The sequence below is a fragment of the Chlorocebus sabaeus genome, chromosome 14, assembly GCF_047675955.1.
Source record: "Chlorocebus sabaeus isolate Y175 chromosome 14, mChlSab1.0.hap1, whole genome shotgun sequence".
In the NCBI taxonomy this organism is placed as follows: domain Eukaryota; kingdom Metazoa; phylum Chordata; class Mammalia; order Primates; family Cercopithecidae; genus Chlorocebus; species Chlorocebus sabaeus.
This window is the reverse complement of record NC_132917.1, coordinates 40,892,455-40,912,503: the sequence shown is the minus strand read 5'-3', so window position 1 is coordinate 40,912,503 and position 20,049 is coordinate 40,892,455. Positions and strand designations below refer to the sequence as shown.

Sequence of the window (20,049 nt, the reverse complement as noted above, 5' to 3'; positions counted from 1 at the left end):
AAAACCATGGAAATGAATTCTCATAGTTTAAAAATAAAATATATCCAATGTCTGTCTTGCAAAAATATTATAATACCACATAGTTAATAATATAACAATTAATATTCTTAAACATTTCCAAAAGACCAAGTATACTATGAAAATATATTTTTTTAAAAAAGCTACATTAAAACCCTTTGTTGGAATGCTTTCCACTTTCCACAGGACAGAACTAAAATAACATGTTATACAATTAGTCACAAATACAGTCTTCAAGTTTTTTGCCCATACACATGAGTATTTTTCTAAAACATGTCTTCTTTGTAGCAGCTAGGCCCTGCCACCACTGTGCTTGGCTGAGTTTACAAATCTGTTATAACCTGTAGCTTCCCTATGACTTCTCTGGCTCGCCTCTCTTACTAAGCTTTGTTTCCTAATTAAAATCTTCTGCCACTGCCATAGCTACTGCTTCTACTGGAACCACCATAACCACCTTTGTTTTGTGTTTGGCAAAGTATTGGCCTTCACCACCATAAGGGCCAGAGCTTCTGCCTCCAAAGTTTCCTCCCTTTGTGGGTCTAAAATTTGAAGAGTGATTGTTGTAATTGCCAAAATCACTGTAACTTCCACCACCTCCAAAATTGCTTCCATCATTACCAAATCCATTATAGCCATCCCCACTGCCACCATCCCCAACACCACCATGGCTGCCACCAAAGTCACCACAACCACTGAAGTTTCTTCTATGATCAAAGTTGTCATTCCCACTGAAACCACCTCTACGACCACCATCAAAGTTTCCAGAACCACTTCGACTTCTTTGGCTGGATGAACACTAGCCATCTCTCGCTTTGACAGGGCTTTCCCAACTTCACAGTTGTGGCCATTCACAGTATGGTATTTCTGAATGACAGTCTTATCCCTGGAGTCATGGTCATCAAAATGTTACAAAGTCAAAGCCCCTTTTCTTGTCACTGCGTGGTCAGTCATTATTTCAGTCATTTCAATTTTTCCAAACTGTTCAAAATAATCTCTTAAGTGATGTTCTTCAGTGTCTTCATTAATGTCACCGACAAATATCTTCTTCACAGTTAAGTGGACACCTGATCTTTCATAATCTTCTCTTGAGACAGGTCTCTTTGGTTCCACAACTCTTCCATCCACCTTGTGTGGCCTTGCATTTATGGCTGCATCCACCTCCTCCACAGTGGCAAAGCTCCTGAAGCACTTAGTATTTGGATCTCTCATGACTACACAGTCCATGAGCGTTCCCCACTGCTCAAAATGGCTCCTCAGGCTCTCATCAGTTGTTCCAAAGCTTAACCCTCTAATGAAGAGCTTCCTCAGCTGTTCTGGCTCTTTAGGAGACTCTGACTTAGACATATGGCAGGGAGAAGAGAGACTTTAACCATGCTTCTTCAGCGGCATCCACGGGCAGAAAGGCTATGAAAGTATTTTAAGCAAATAAATGTGTGATAAATATTTACAGAACACAAGAATTCTTAGTATTATCAGTGGATGTAAAAAATAAATAGACACATGATAATTTCATTTGAATAAAGAAAGCACAATAAATTATTCCATGAAAAAGTTGAAGAAACAAAAATATTAACTGTCAGAACTTACTAAGATTGAGTGATAAAACTGATGTTTTTTCTTGATAACTTTGCGATAGTTTATTCTGGGTATTTTCTATCGAGATACACTATACAAGTTTGATTTTATTTATAATTTTTATGATACCCTCTTCCGCCGCACACTTTCTGGATGAAAACAGCCTGAACTTCTATCATGTTTTCTTTCAAGGAAATATTTAGTATAGACATACACAAAATAAATAAAATTTAAACCTACTTTAATAAGCTTCTGTAATGCACTGATTCCATATACACACATACATGCGCATGTGTATAATTCTACATTGTGTGTGTGTGTGTGTGTGTATATATATTTGTGCTAACTTACATACAAACATATCAACTGTGATTACCAATACTGAGATTATGTGAGATCGTGTATGAACATGACCATCTAATGACTGAAGACCTCGGTCTAGGAAAACATCTCTTTACTAAAAATTATTATATTTAATTCAATAATGAAAAAAATAATAATTATTTTTTACTATGTGTAACAGCTTTTGTCCTTTTTGAAACTGTAAGATGTTTTCAAATATTTGAAAAGTTCTCAAAATCTTTCACAAACAGCAGTTTTTTTTTACCCATTACAATTCTAAAGAAAGAAATATATGCAGATTGTACATTCTAATTACTATTGGTCTCAAATGGATGCCAATCCATACTGTGAAAATATAATGGAAATTTGCCTTAACTTTGCATATTAGGGTGATGATAATAGACAATCACTACATACCAAATACGCTACTCCTCTAGATTCTGAAATTCTTTTTTCAACCCATTGTACTGTGAAAGTTCCAATACTGATACACTGGGAGGAGAAATTTTCTAGAGTGAGGAACAGTTCTTAGAAGTTTTATTGTTATATATGATATGTGCAAAAAATGTATAATATACATTAGCTATAATCGGTCTACATACATTTACTGAACAATTATTGATGCCTAATAGATGTGTCAAACCGAATATATTCTAACTGAATTCCTGGTCTTCCCCTAAAAACTTGCTCTACCACACTGCAAATAGTAGTAATTCTATCCTTTCAGTTAGTCGTAAAATCTTGGAGTTACCCTTGATTTCTCTGTTTCTCTCAAAAAATCCTGTTATCTTCAAATATTTCCAAAATCCTACCACTTCCTACCACCTCTGCTGCTTGTCGAAGCCATCATCATCTCTAACTCGTATCCTTGTTCCCCTTACAGTCTAATCTCAACCTAGCAGCCAGTGTTATCTCCCTAAGTATAGATCATGCCATCTCTTAGTTCACATGTCCAAGAACGCCCCATCTTACAAAGAGTCAAGGCCAGCCTTTTCACAATGCCTGTGAGGCCTATCACACTAGCTCCCTGCTATTTCTTTGACCTATTCTTCAGCTCCAGCCATTCTGGCTCCTTCTTGGTTAATGACAACATCAGGAATTGCATTGGCTCTTCCTGATTCCAGGAATATTCCTTCTCCATATGTCTGGTGGCTTGTCCCTCCTGTCTTTCCAATCTTTACTCACGTATAACCTTCACAGAGAGGCCTGCACTGACCGCCATACTGAAGCTTGCAAACCAAACCCTGGCATTATTGTTCCCCTTCCCTGCTTGATTTTTGTCTGTAACACTAATAAACTTCTAACCTATAATACAGTTTACCTATTTCCCCTCACTAGAAAATCCATGAGGGAAGGAATTTGTTTATTTCTTTAGCCCAAGTCCCTTGAGGTGTGGCTTACATACAATGAAAATTTGTTGAGTGAATGAAAGAATATGTGCTATTCACTATAATAAGTACCCAGGAAGCCGATAGTGAACAGGACACATGCCTCCTGCTTAATGGAGTTTACAGGCTATTGCACTAGTTGTAGCACTTAAAATTGAAGATATATTTAAATTGCATATATTCCAACTTCAACATTTTATAGATCAAGTAACTGAGGCCCAGTTAGGTTATGGAACTTTTTAATAACCCTAGAGGTTTGGGAATTCAATTAGCTGATTCATAATTCAGCAGTGTTTTTACTACATACTGCGCTTAGCAATTACCTTTTATCATAGTTTGTAATCAAAGTACAACAGGTGTTATAAAAATTAAATATAAGACATATGGGGAAAAGCCAATGCACAATATTATAAATTATATTATTTATGCTGCTGAATAAGTGGTATAAACAAATAATGCAGCCAGGTGCGGTGATGCATACCTGTAGTCCCAACTACTCTGGACATGAAATGGGAAGATCTCTTGAGTATGAGTTCAAATTCGATCTAAGTAACATAGCAAGACTTCATTTCTTTAGAGCAAAAACGACAACAACAATAAACAACAAATGATGCTGGAGTAGTTCGGAAATCTCTGTGCTCTAGAATTATTATGGCATAATTCAGTGAACTGAAAGATGAGTGAACCAAAAATAATGAAATGAGGTATAATATAACCAAAGGTGTGGAAGTAGAGTAGATATAGTTTGGGAAGAGGACAGAGGAGAGTGAGAAGCTCCCTTGAATTAATTTAAGTCTTTAGGCTTTAGTGAATTGAAATCCTTCCAGAGATTACACATTGAAGATGTGATCAAAGATGAACTCAAGATGTCATCATGGAAATCAGGTGAGAAAATGTTCTTTCAATTTTCAAAAAGATAAAAATTGTGGATGACAGAAATAAAAATATTGAATAAACTAGCTAAACAAATCTTCCATGAGCAATTAGTGGCAGAATTGGCAGTTATAAGGAGTTAGCATAGGTTTAATGATAATAAGACTTGTTATAATGGTTTGACATTGCATCATTTTTTTTTACCTTCCACCTTTTTTTTGTTTTTATTTTTATTTTATTATTATTATTATTATTATTATTATTATTATACTTTAAGTTCTAGGGTACATGTGCATAACGTGCAGGTTTGTTACATATGTATACTTGTGCCATGTTGGTGTGCTGCACCCATCAACTTGTCAGCACCCATCAACTCGTCATTTACATCAGGCATTGCATCTTAAAGTTAGTATGGCCAAGGTAGGTGGATCACCTGAGGTCAGAAGTTTGAGACCAGCCTGGCCAAGATGGTGAAACCCCAGCTCTACTAAAAACACAAAAATTAGCAAGGCATGGTGGCAGACACCTGTAATCCCAGATACTCAGGAGGCTGAGGCAGGAAAATCACTTGAACCCAGGAGGCAGAGGTTGCAGTGAGTTGAGATCACACCATTGCACTCCAGCCTGGGTGACAAGAGTGAAACTCTGTCTCGAGGAAAAAAAAAAAAGTTAATATGACAGTGCCCATGTTTGTTATGTGTGTATTTGTTTGTGTATGGTATGTGCATGCACATTTGTATGAATTTGAGAAAGATATTTGATGAAGCTTCATTTGTTGTAGGCCATTTGGAGTAAAATAATCACCACATTTTGCTGGTTCATAGCTGGCTGAACATTTATACCCCAATTATTGATTAATGAATAGGTTTCAACTTAGAATAGTCTTTATTGCAGCAAGTTTTCTACTTCATCTCATTTACATTTTCCTTTTTAACGTTTGTGTCAATGACCTGAGCGTAGATCAAAATAAAGCACAGTTATGAAGTTTGAGGCTGAGTCTATATAATATGGCTATTTAAATATAAGATGACAGAATCAAGGTTTCAATGGCATTGAACAGAAATGATAATCATAATTTTAATTACCACATTTTGGAGTGCCTATTATGTGCTGAATAGGCACCTTTATACACTGCATCTCACTTGATTATTACAACTACCCAGCAAAGTAGATGTTATCCTCATTTATACATAAGAAATATAAAAATTAAATCACATACTCAGTGGTTGAGAAACAATTTTTATCTCAGCTCTGTCTTACTCAAGAGCTCATGCTATACCATTCCTATGCTGAAGTTTATAAAATTTATGAGTAGGAAATTTAATAGAGATAAATGCACACCCCTACACTGAGATACCGAGTCATTTTCCTGAGTGTGGAAAGGGGCAACTTGAATTTAAAATACCTATTTTCTAATAGAAGATTTTTTTATATAAGTGAAGAATTTTATTCAGCTGCTAATGAAGCTAATATAATCTTAAATTTTAGGTTGTATTAAAAGTTTCAGACCAAAAGGATATTTGTCCCATTCTGTTCCTCTTTGGTCAGATCATATCTAGACTACTATGTTTAGTATGTCCTGTGGCTCATAAAGAAGTATATGGACAAACTAATGAGACTCTTATGGAGCATGAGTAATTACGACCACAGGACCTTTATCACATTCTTTATTTATTTATTGTTATTTTTAAAGTGAGTTTTTACAGAAAATGTCCTAAATTTCTGTTTGGAAGATGCTTATAACAACAGATGACCTAATCTTACAAATGAATATTTCTAAATCCAGACAGTTAGCAGATATACAAGATTTGAACTCATGCACGCTTACTGGATAGACTGGATCTCCGAATGGCTCTACAAAGCAACTTTAAGTACTTCTGGATAAAGCGAAATAACAATACAATAAACCACTTAGGACTACCACACTGAGAAAATGTAGCTCCAATAATAGCTTTAACAGAGGAAAATATAATTAAGGTTTCTACCTATTTATAAACATTATAGGATATATTTATAAGCACATGTATTTGTGCAAATAAAGGGTGTACTTTTTCTGTAAGTTCCTCCATCACTAAAGGTGCCATAACACATTTTATAGTCACCAGGTGAGAGTGGGAGGATAGTACAAAGCACTCCAGTCATTGCAGCGTATCATGCAGAGGTAACTAGACTGACTTACATGGAAAATGACACTGCTGATCATCACATTCTGTTAGACTTTCAGACAGTTCATTTAGCCTTTGACGTTTTGGGTATATTAACTTCAATTTGGGCTTTCAAACCAGTTCCAACTGATATGACAGGAGCAGAAGAGACTTCTGCTTTCCATTTAAAGACTGTGATCAAAGAAATCGTGACTGAGATTTTTTTTTTTTTTTTTTTTTTTTTTTTTTTTTTTTTGCAACACTGGCTTTCTTGAGTGCCTTCAGCTATGATCTGGTGCATTTATTGTTCTTTGAGGAAGAGTAAGGTAAGACTAATTTAACACAAATACCTGCAGCTGGAATACAAAGAGGGTTCACTGTGTCATCTCAGGAATTTTCCTCAATTCAGAGGGAGGGAAGCAATGAAAATTGGTGTTCCCATAAGTATACTGGTTTTCTTTCCATCAAATAAATTTGGAAACTCTGCCAATTGGAAAAAAGATTTTAATCGATGTCAGTTTTGTTACTCAGTTATTCTAGCAAAGGTCATAAAGGGAAAAGTCATAACTATTTCCACAAATACAGCAAAGACCATCAAGATTACTTTATTTAGGTCACATTAATGCTTTGTGCTAATGACCATAAAGTATTTTTCATTTAGCTGCTAGTCAACACTGCTAACGAACATATTTCAGATCTCCTTCAGGTAAGATTGCCGTGAGAGACACTTTAGAATCTATGAATTAAGAACATGCTCACTGAGGAGAAATGCTCCCTTAAAAAAAAAATTACCTCTCTTCAATATCCTTCCTCCACATAAATACCAAGGTCATTAATAATATTATTGTCAATGCAAGAAAGAGATTAAGCTATATTTATCAGTTTAGCATTCTTAGGTCACTTATATTTCTGGAACTTGAATATCAAGCATCTATACTCTAGGATAAGTTTAGTGCAAAGTTTTCAAGCAGGTTAATTGATGTACTGATTGACAAATCTTTACATTGCTCAATTTACTGGCTCAGGAATTTAGTGCTAACTACAACAGAATAATTAGAATGTCATTTTAAAGTTTATTATTGGTCAGGCGTGGTGGCTCATGCTTGTAATCCTAGTACTTTGGGAGGCCACGGCAGGCAGATCGCTTGAGGTTAAGAGCTCAAGACTAGCCTGGCCAACATGATGAAAACCCATCTCTACTAAAAATACAAAAATTAGCCAGGTGTAGTGGCACACATTTATAGTCCTACCTACTCAGCAGGCTGAAGCAGGAGAATCGCTTGACGCTGGGAGGCTGAGGTTGCAGTGAGCCAAGAGAGAGCCATTGCACCCCAGCCTGTGTGACAGAGGCTCCTCCTCAAAAAAAAAAAAAAAAAAAAAAAAAAAAAAAAAAAAAAAAAGTTTTTTATTGATAACTGTGTCCTCTCTTTGGGCACTCTAGAGGGTATGAAGACCAATTATATCACTAAACAAAAAATAACAAAAATGAGAAAAAGAATGCAAATTTCAACTTTGAAGAGAAATCTAGCCTGAACAGATTAACTACATTATTCAAACTTGATTGTGGCCGAAAGTCCAATTTAATCAAAAGCACTGGATCTTTTGCTTATGTCAGTGCTTAATTTCAACAATTTGCTGTGTAAAGCAGAGAAAATCAAAATAGTGACAACTGTTTCATGTGGATATAGCGTGGGTCAGTAGCCCCTCAACGAAGACTTGCATGAAATGGTTTCCTAAGTGAGGAAACAAATTATTGTCTAGGAATATGCATTCAGATGTATACACTCAACTTAAAATAAATGCCAAATTTTAATATCTTTTCTACCAACAGGAGAAGTCATGATAAGATTTTCATGAGGAAGGAGAAAATAGAACATTAATTTGAAGCCTCTTGTAAGCATCCTGGCAAGAGATGATGAGAATCTAAAGTAAATTAAGCAGGAGTTTGGGGAAAAGGTAGAAGGGATAATTTTGAGTTATGTGTAACTCAAAACACTAGCTACAACAGAATAATGAGAATGTCAGTTTTAAGTTTATTATCGATAACTTTATCCTAAAATCCATAGATTTTAGTGGCTGAATATAGAAAATGAGAGAAATAAAAGCCACAGATACCACTAGGCTTCTAGATTGGAGGCATTGTTTTGAAGAACAAGGCTAAATGACAGCAGAAACGATCAGAAATCAGAATTTATTATACATCTGTATTAATATGACAGTATAGAATTTTATTAGCACAAAGAAAGACAAATCGAATATTATAACTAAATAGAGACTTAAAAAATAAGCCCATATTTACACAATCACCTGATTTACAATTTATAACCAAAGTTCCATCATAAAACATTGAGGAAATAATGTCTTCTCAGTAAATAGTGAGGAGTTTACTCAGTATCAGTATAGAAAAAAAAAATAAACTTTCAACCCTATCTTTCACTCACACAAAAATCAGTTTAGTTGGATGGTAGAAAAAGGATGAAAAATTAAAAAGATAAACACGGTTTCTATAAGGTAACAAGTATAATTCTTCATGTCTTTGTGGTAGGTAAAGATTTTGAAAAAACAAGAGACAGCAGTAGCAATAAGGGAAGAAATTGATGAATTGTACTCAATAAAATTATGAACTTTCCTTCATCAAAAGACAGCATTAAGATAGAAAAAATATATAGAATGGAAGAGATATTTGCTATAAAAATTTTTGAAAAAGTGCTCATATTAAATACATAGAGAGAACTCATAAAATCAATTTTAAAAAGATAACAATATTTTAAAATGTACAAAGCTATTGAATACACACATTATTTTTCTTAAAAAGATATGTGGAAGTTCAGCTGGCTACATTTCTTTTTTTAAATTATATTTCAGATTATTTTAAACAGGTGCAGCCTGAAATGTTCAATAATATGTGTTTTCTGCAAAATGTTAGTGATTCAAAGCTTGCTCTTTAACACAACTAAAAAAAGCGGCACCATCTTTATTATAGCAATGGTAATATGAGTTCTAGAATGATTCGTTTTCTGCTTGTTTATTAATAAAACTAGTGGCAAACTCCATAAATGTTAGTCGAAAATAATAGGTACATTTTATTGAATACTTATTAAATACAGAAAACTCTAATAAGAATTCTAGATCATTATCTGATTTCATGCAATTAATAAGCATGTAAGATTGGAATTACTATTATTTCTCCTCTTTTACAGAAAAGGACATTGGAACTAAAGATGTTAAATAATTTTTCCAAAACCTCAGCACTAATGGGAGATGGAGTTAAATTCAAATTGCCAGCATGCCCCTGGACAACGTGCTCTTAAGCACTGTGCAATGCAGTAATGAGTTATGGTAAATTCCCTTTCACATTTTAGCAGATTTACCACTGCTTTTCCTAATCAGTGAATTCTAATGCAAACGTTCATTTGGCAATTTTTCTCATGTTAGAGATCCCCTGAAAGACAGGTCATTGAATAAAAGTATTTAGGATCAGTTATAAGATTTCTACTGACTGCAAGTGTTTGACAAGGAAAAATGCAATCAATACTTACAGATGCTTTTAACTGTAACCAAAGTACACTTACTGATGATATGTTTTTCAAGCAGAAACTGATAACAGGAGTGTAAGCTGAGGACACAATTTATTATTCCATTCCAAAGTGCTTATAAGTCAATGACTTTCAACTCAGAAATTAAAGGGAAAAGTAGGATTTAACCAAATGAGGCTTTTATTCTCTTTGATTAAGAAAGCAATGCTTACTAAAGAATATTTGGAAATACTGATAAATGTGAAGAAAAAAAAGGTAAAATTGCCCAAATTTATATATTAAAAATTCAGACAATTGGCACAATATAGAAAATTGGATCAGGTTAAACTTAATTTTGAGCTATTTGCAACTAGTTGCTATTAAATGAATGCTATAAAGAATCAAAAACCTTCTATTTCAGTCTTGTGTAACTGATTTTATAGTATAGAGACTGACTTTAATGTGGCTTAATACTAAAATTTATAGGCAAAAAGTAAAAGCAACTTGTCCCAGCTCTGGTTTAAATCAATTCTGTATTTCCTTAGAAAGTTATTTAACTTCTCATACTTATTTGTATTTGTGATGGGGTAATACAAAACTTATTCTGTCAGCTTCTCAAATTGATAATAAAAATCAATGAAATTTTAGGTGTCAAATTTTGCGTAAGAGAATACTATCTAAGTTCTTTATGTTTCACTTTTGCTCCTTTTTAGTATTACTATTACTGATACTCCCAAATAAAACACTCATTGCATTTTGTGTGAACTATTTAGGTAGTTTCTAACTTGTCCACTACCCTTCAGCTTAACTATTTAGTGCACAGCCCATCATCCTGAGTGACACTCTTGCAAAAGAACAGTTCTAAGTCTGCCACTTCTATTAGTACTCAGTGATTACAGAAGTGCAGAATACTGTAGCCTGCCTTTTTCATCTATTCCACGGGGTTGCTGTAAAACTTCATTATATTTTGATGGCTTGCTTTCTTCCTTTAAACCTCTCATTCTCAAACACTTGGGGAAGGGCCTTTATAGTTATCTTCACACAAAAGAAAATGGATGTAATGAATGAGGCCTTGCAACTTGCTCATCCTCTCCCCTCCTCTAAATGTCCATGGATTACATTCTTACTTCAGAGGAAGCCATGTGTCTTCTCTCCGAAGTGTGAACTCCATGTAGGCACTCCAGCTCATCCCTCTTAATTTCCTGAAGTCCATGATTCACAAGTTCCATTTCATATTTTGTCTTCATACTTTCCCTTTCTATGATCCCCTTCCTTCTCTCTCTAAAATTGTTCAAGTTGCCTTCATCTTTTGAAAAGCTTACTTCAACCTTACCTTGCATTCAAACCACCGTTATTTCTTTCCTTTGCTGACACGTTACTTAAAGCCTCTAATTATTTTCCACTTATTCAGCTCCTTTTACTTTTCAACTAATTTCAATTTAGTTTTTTTATTAATGTGAAAATTGACTTTGATAAGATCACCAGTGAGCTAAAAATTATTAATCCAATGCCTCACTTCACTGCTCACTAGATAGACCCCTCTCTAGGATTTAACATTACTGATGTCATTCTTCAGACTTTTTCTTCCTTGGATTGATAGGAAACTCATTTTTTCTGGTTTCCCTTCTATCTTTTGACCTGATTACTTATGCCTGTTTCATCATCATTCCTTAAAATGTTGATATTTTTCATGGAGCTCTAACTACCCATTTGCTCTTCATTTATATATGCTTCTCCTTTTGGTAACATATGCTACATATGTTGTCTATACTCTTATGATTTTCCCTTACGCCTAAGCATTCATAGCTCTAACCACTACTTTCTCATGAAAGTTCTTCTCCCCTGCCTTTCCATACCATAATATGCCAGATTTGATGCTATCTATCTTTCAGAGTCTCACTCAAAATCCTCCAGTATAGATGTTCCTTGTTTCTTTCCCTCCCTCCTGATTTGTGTATCCTATATTGTGTTTGTTGTGTCCTTCTTGTGATACATTACTTTCTACCTTGCTTTATCTACAGCGATGTGGAAATGTATGCTACCTGAGTACAATGTTCTTGTTTCTTTAGCTGCATATCAGTGCTTTTCACAGTCTTCTGTATAGTAATTTCTCAATAAGCATTTGTCGAATGTGTGAAAAATAAATATCAAAATTGCAAAATATCTTACAGATGATCAGATTTTGTTTTGATAGCAAAATGGTCAGACTCAGGGTGAGGCATCTTATAACTGAATCTTACCCTGTGCTCAAAAGAGCCTCATTAGTTCCTGAAATATTTTTTATTGTAGCATATAGATCCAACAGCTTTCATAAAATTTCCCTGCTTAAGCAAAGTTTGGTGCCAGTGTTCCTCCTTCTCACCAAATTAAAAACTTCCCTTCTTTCTTCTACAGAAATAATGAACAAGATAGATAGTACATGAGATCAGTATTATTTGACTTTCCTCGTGTATGGTTTTCTGATACGTATACATCAGAACAAAAGGAACACAGGTATGGATCACGTGTGACTGGGAAATGTTCTTTAATTTCAAGAGCAGAAGAAAGACGAGCCAGTATGAGTGAAGGAAGAGAAATGGGATCCCCTTTTGGGTTACTCAGTAATCCTGAGATAATATCAGTTCCTGTACACAAATATTTTAAAAATACATAGAGCAAGTGAGAGCTGTTTTTCTAATTTCATAGGCTTTTTGAAAAATTAGGGATGTTTGATTTTATAGAAATTAATTGCAGAATAATAATAGTAAGCTGAGCTAATTGAGCACCAGCGATTGCTGACTCTGCAGTTAGTTTTAGCAATACAAGTACAGAAGAAAGACTCTGAGGAGTGAAGCATGAAACACAATGAAAAAGTAAGATATAAGAAAGATGGTCAGGAGCACATGCCCTAATCTAAAACAGGTAAGTTAAAATTCAAAGGCTGTAGAAAGACAGTAATTTACTATTTCTGTAGAATCAATAAAAAGAATTGAGATTATATAAAGTTCTTAGTAGAAGAACAGAAAATATTTTTCCAGAAACTATGACTGGGCAGAGGTTAGTTGATTCATTCATTCAACAGGTATGTATTTACTGTTCTGTGTGCTAGACATTGTTTTATGTGCTCAGGATAGACCAGTGAATACAATAAACAAAGATCTCTGACCTCCTAGAGCTTATATTGTAATGGGAGAAAACAATAAGCAATGAGTATGATAATAAATAAGTAAATGATATGGTGTATTAGAAAGTGAAAGTGTTATGGGAAAATAAAGTAGTACAGTTTAAGAAGAATCAGGAGTTCTGTGCTGTATTAATGCAGTGGTCCGGGTAGATTCATCGGGGAAGTGAAGTTTGAGCAAAGACTTCAACTAAGTGAGATGGACAGCCAAGCTGTCATTGGATTGCCAGTCAGAATACATTTCCAAATCCCTGAGAAACGCAGGCATTAAATATGGTAGGAGATTTGGCCCAGGAAATGAGAAGACAGGATTCCTCTACTTACATACATAGTTATGCTGCTGAAATCATTAAAATTCTATTAATTCTCCATTTCCTCATTTGTAAAAGAAGTATAGTATTATTAATCTCACAGTACAGAAAAAATAAACAAGTTTTATATTTAATACACTTTTAAAATTTAGAATTGATTTAGATTTACAGATAACTTAGGAAGATAATACAGAAAATTCCCATATATCCTACACCCAGTTTCCCCTATTATTTACATCTTACAATAATATATTTGCCACAATTAGCCGACCAATATTGATTCATTAATGTTAACCAAAGTCAATATTTTATTCAAATATCCTTAGTTATTACCTAATCTTCTGTACAGGTTATTCCATCCAGGATACCATATTACATTCAGTTCACGTCCTCTGGGACTCTTCTTGGCTGTGAAATTTTTTCAGACGTTCGTTGTTTTTCTTGACCTTGACAGTTCTGAGGAGTAATGGTCAGGTATTTTGTAGAATATCCCTCCACTGGCAATCATTTGATCTTTTCCTCATGATCCAACCAAACTTACAGGTTTTGGGGAAGAAGGTTACTGAGGTAAAGTGCCAGGCTCATCACATTGTGTCCAGGACACGTACTGTCAACGTGACTTATAAGCTGTTGATGTTAATCTTGATCAGCTGACTGAGGTAGTGTTTGTCAGGTTTCTCCAAAAGCTTCACACTTAACCTTGAGTTTTACAGAGACCTAAAACTAAAATCTAGCCCCATGTTACTTGATGATATCTGTTGAATCCACCTCCTGGGCAAGGAAATCTACATCCATTAAATGTATATTCCTGGAATCTGTTTGTACTCTGTGCTGAAATGCATCAATTTCATAAAGCAACACAGCTCTCTCATAAAAGGAAGTAATTTATGAATTCTTTTCTCTCAGATAAATGTTGTGGGAAGAACAGGAGTTTTCAAATGTACTTCCTTGTAGCTATATACAAGTCTTTGGTCATATTTTCCTTCCATTATATTTTAACACAAAAAGGGTAAACTCCGTATCTCTTTCAACTTGTAACATGTCAAATTTGTATGTTGCTTTGGAATGTAATTGTACTACTGTCCAGCAGTTCTGTGTGGGAATAGAAAATACATTTTCTAGTGACAAGAGCATATTTCAACTGAAGCAGCAAGTTGGTTATAAGGGCCCAGGTTATATTTCAGAAAATGAAAAGCAAGCAAATCAAATAGAAGGACAGGCAGGCCTTGCAGGCTATCCAAAGCCTTCACGTCTTTCTAATTTCACTTTCATGATTCCCACCAAGTAAATTATGTTGCGCAAAGTGAAATGGGGCCTTCTTTGTTCATACACTCATTCCTTTGTATATGTTTCAAAAGATGCCAGACCCAGATCAAGCCCAAATTTTAGTACCACCCTGTCAACACCAGTGACAAAAATGTTTGCATTGTACATTACCATTTTTCTTTAAATGCAACTCATTTTCATCAAAAGCAGCCCTCAGAGGGCACAGAGTGCTAGCTTGGAGTGGTTCGTTACAGAATGTTTGGTTAATGATTTTAATCTGTAAAAGTGCAGCAAACAGCTCCTGTAGCTGCCCCTTTGTTGTGGACAGATCGGCTCTCCCTCCAGGGAGAGTCTGATCCTTGCCCAAACAGAGAAGCACATTTGTCCTTGCATTGTCCTTTACTGCCTCTGGTGCCCAGGGTCTCTTCTGTCCTACAGTCTCCTCATTAATCCAGGACTGTGATTTGGTGAGATGTTAACCCTGAGGCCTGGTGTGATTTTACATAACTTTGAAAAAATAAAACACATTCTAGACCAAAAGAGATACATTTCTAATTATGGAATATTAGAGGATCTTTTTGCTCAGGGGACATTGCCTCACATGTATCATACTATTAAACATAGTATGGCTCTGAGTAGCTGTAAACTATTTTATTACTGGAGACATTGTGACGTTTAGCTTCATCTCTTATACCTGCTTTAATATTTTAGTATTATATTTAACCATCCCTCCCCTTTCCTCATAACTCAGTCAGAGACATCTTCACTGTAAACTTTATGGGATACTGGCTAGAAAAGGGAGAAAATGAGTAATAAATATATACAGAAAAATATTTTTCTTTAATATTCCTTTTTAAATAGTGCATGGGATGCCTTTCTATATAATTAAAGTTTGCTATAAATGTTCACATAAGCCCTACCCCCCCATTTCTAATCTGCCCAAATCTATGTTATTTATACCTATATTTAGTTAGCATTAATTCCTACATCTTTCTTCCTAGAATACTGCATTTATCTTCCTTATTTATTTAACCCCTCTGGAATATCCTTTCTTAAACAAGTAATAAAACTCTTTGTATGGATCATGAAAGAGTCCCTACGAGTAAGTAGTTGAATTAGTTTGTCAGCAAACAACCGTGCTTACATGGGGAATAAAACACTAAATGCATGTTATTCAGGAGTATGGGTGGTAATCACATGAGTCTCACGGCAAAGTCAATCTGATGCATGTTTAACAATGTGTATATTATTGTGTTGCATGATAAGCATATATGAAAAAGTTAATCTAATGTCTATATTTAGTATTTCTTATGCTGAACCAAAGCATGGTTTTCTCACCTTTTTACATATTTTCCTGTTTTTGTAAATAACCCTCACTAAAATCTGAGCTCCCTGAAGACACACATCCACTTCACTGTGTGTCCTCTGGTCTTAGCACAATGTCTGCTCTATGATAGTTTCACGATCAATGTTGAACGAATAAATCCATATATCTACCCAAACATTAAAGTTGACACTTGTCCGTGAAAAAAATATATATATACATATATATAAAGGATATATATATGTGTATATATATATATATCCTTTCAGACTGTACTGGCATAATGACCAACTGAGATGACCACATACACTCAAACAATTCCAGAATTATTTTGTGTCCTCCCCTATTTGTGTTTGACATTGGTCTATATCCAGCCCTATAGTCATGAAAAGCCGCAGTTCATGCCATCCAGGCGTTAACAGTCTAGTGGAAAAAGTGGATCAGATATGAAACAATGTGGAATGACTGCATCATATATTGCCTAGGAGAGAATGAAAAGACTGGAAAATTGTGCTTAGATTTTTGATTATCTTGAAAGCATTGGGTGTATCTTAGATCACTTTTAAACAGACAGTGACAGGAAACACTTATAAAAAGATAAGCAATCTAATACTTCAAAAGTCATAATTACATGTGCCTATGATTCTAGCCCAGGGCTGAGACTCTGGCCTGTTTTAACTCCATTTCTAACTTCTATTCCAGTGGTTTTCAACCTTATCTACTTATGAAAATCAACTGCAGAGCACATAAAAAATACTGAAGTCTAGGCCATGTATTTCTTCTGATTTTTTTGGTATGTATTGGAGGCTAATGCATCATTTTTTAAAAAAGAAGTACCTTCCAGTTGATTCTAACATCCAGTCATGTTTGCAAATCATGATTCTGTTTTCTTCCTTTCATGACTTAGAAGAACTAGGCATCAGAAATTCAGATATGAGTCTACAAATGGATAGCTAATTTGGGGAGCTATAGTTTTACTGTGATATAGGAAGAAATAATCTAAGTTTGTAACTCATTCGGGTGCTGATTGGAGGCACGTCAGTGATCTTCTACCCTTCATTAACTTAGAAGGTCTCTTTTTTTTTTTTTTTTTTTGAGGCAGTATCACCCAGGCTGGATTGCAGTGGCACAATCATGGCTCACTCAGTCTTGAACTCCTAGGCTCAAGTGATCCTCTCATCTCAGCTTTCTGAGTCTCTGGGATTATGGACATGTGCCACCATGGCTGGCTAATTAATTAATTTTTTTTTTTTTTGTAGAGACGTGGTCTTGCTGTGTTTCCCAGGCTCCTCTCTAACTCCCGGCCTCAAGCAATCTTCTCACTTCTTGATAAAGACTCTTTAGAAGTACCAGGCAAGCCAGATCGAAATATTCCATTGATCTTTGATGTGATTTTGGAGAAAGGAGAGGGAAGGGAAAAGTGAGAGAAAAAATATAAGTACTCTAGGGCTTGAAAGTGAAGGTGAGGAGTGGAATGAAAAGAGATGAAAGTTAAAGAAACTTGAAATTATAAATCTTTCTCTTAATTTTATCATATTATTAATAATATAGATCCTAGAGGAGAGGTATCAAAATGCCCTCTCCCGAACTCTGGAGAAACAATGATATTGAAGTGATAGATCTTTCTGTGAAAAGGAAGTACTACTATTACTTATTTGTAATTTTATAATACAGATGTAATTATAAATCACAGGTTTATGGCTATACTTTCTATAATTCTATTCATAATTTTTATGTTTGTAATTCTATAATTTTGCTTATGACTTTTGCTTATAATTTTTACTTTGATTAAGTACTTGTGTTGTTTATACAGTCACAGAAAAACAAATTACCCAATGTCTATTTCAGTTTGCAGTTACATTTCACACCCATACACAAACATGCCCACAAGTCTCTGAACTTTATGCTGTGATCTTGAGGGGATTTAGCATATCAGTTCACACATGCCTTCTCGGTCCTCCTCAATGCTTGGGTTCTGACTGACTTTGTTGTTAACTTCATAATCATTTTGTTTCCTGAGGTGGGGCCTTTTTTTTTTTTTGACAAGTATACATATTAAGAATTTCTGATGTCTCAATTGGGCAAGAACAATAGATAAAGCAAATTTGACTTCGAAATCAGAACAAGGATGATGGTAGAAGTTACTCTTTAAATCTTTGCAATAATTCTTTAAATATATTGGGGACAGACACACATTTTTGTGTAATTTAAACATATATTCATATTTAGAAAGAAAACATGTTTAACTTGATAGCTTAACTTGATGGCTTCAATGGATAGAGGCTTATTTTCTTAAGTAATAAGATATTTGGAGCTGGATTCCAAGATGGCCACAACTACCCAAGGATCTCGTGTCATCTAGTTTTCTGTTCTATCCTTTTTTAAAGCATGTAGCCTTTGTTCTCATCATCACAAGATGGCTGCTGCTCCTGCAGGCATTGCGTCTACTTCCCTGGAACAAGTAGGTAAAGTAAATGCGAAGGAGAAAAAATCAAAGTTATGTGACAGCTGAGTTCATCCCATTTATAAAGCTTTCCCTGGAGGCCCACTCAGAAATTTTCTTTTGTATTTCATTGCCATACCTTGATTATATGGCCACCTCTTCCTGTAAGAAATTCCAGTATGGATTAAGCTGGCCATCTTAATCCACCACCCAGTTTCTCTTCCCTACTAACCTTATCTAAATTTTCTTTGTTTTTAAACTTTAATCTCTTTAATTTCTGGAATGAAATTTAAAAAATCAACTGAAGAGGTAAAGCTGAAGCTCACTGATAAGAGTTGTTGATGTATATATCAGAAACCACAGGCTTATAGCAAGGTTCAGTAAGTATGAAGGGATCACTTAGGATTTAGAACGAAACAAATTAAGTTATCCTCTTAAAAGTACTGAAAGAATACTTCAAAACTGCAGACTTCTTAATAATTGAGTAACCATTTGATTTTGCCCTGCTCAGTTCTTTTTAAGAACTGTGCCATTAAATACTTTTTCTGGGGCGGGGGGGAACTCAGAGGAAAAAAATGATGATTTTTCTCTTCAAACTGCCTTAGAAACTAGGCAGCAATTAATGTTGCCAGATTAACGTGGGGAGACATTTTGGTGTCACTGTTGCTATTCTTGAGTTATTAACTACCAGTATCACTACATAATGGAAAAGCATTGATATTAAAATTAATGAAGTTGTTACTTAATCCAAAAAAAAATCAAGCAGAGGTGTTCTTTTCTGTGGATGTTCACTGGATTCATTTGTTAATCCTGATTAGAAGTATTTAAGTTATTAAGTGTGCCCATGTTATGCCTAAGTGATATGTACTCGCTTTGAGTCTGATTAAGTTTTCTTCATAAATATTTAAATTTATATTAGGAATATCAATTTAGTTACTTGTTAGTGAGCCTTTCTTGGCACATGAATACATAAATACAAACAAAGACAAACTGAAACTGTTCTCTATTCTCCATAGTAAAATGGAAGAATCATGTTCTGAAGGCAAAATTAAATATCTGTACCTTTGGTGTATGTCTTTTTATAGTAGCTGAATTGAACTGTATTTGTGTATGTGTTTGGACCATATAGGAATGAGTTTGCCTTACTAATTAGGATGCATACTGAGTGGAGAGTATAAATCAGTCCTTTTTTTTTTTTTTTTTTTTTGAGACGGAGTTTCACTCTTGTTGCCCAGGCTGGGGTACAATGATGCCATCTCAGCTCACTCCAACCTCTGCCTCCTGACTTCAAGTGATTCTCTTGCCTCAGCCTCCCAAGTAGCTGGGATTAGAGGCACACACCACCACACCTGTCTAATTGTGTATTTTTAGTAGAGATGAGGTTTCACCATGTTGATCAGGCTGGACTCAAACTCCTGACCTCAGGTGAACCACCTGCACCGGCCTCCCAAAGTGCTGGGATTATAGACATTAGCCACCATGCCTGGCCTAAATCAGTCTTGATTATTCACCAGTGATGATAACAAACACACATTCACTCACAAGCGATAATTATCCCAGAGAGGACTTAAATTTACTTTCTAGTTTCTCTGATTAAGATTAGAAAGTCCATTTCATTTTGATGTTAACTACAGCTGAAAAATTTAAATTGTTAAAAAGAAAAATACATACTACTTAATTCACACAAATT

The 20,049-nt window shown here is 34.9% G+C and overlaps 1 pseudogene; it reads right to left on the bottom strand.

Annotated features, from left to right (window-relative positions):
• Positions 1 to 202: 202 nt before the first annotated feature.
• Positions 203 to 1,362, bottom strand: LOC119627109 (heterogeneous nuclear ribonucleoprotein A1-like; annotated as a pseudogene).
• Between the last annotated feature and the right edge of the window lie 18,687 nt (positions 1,363 to 20,049).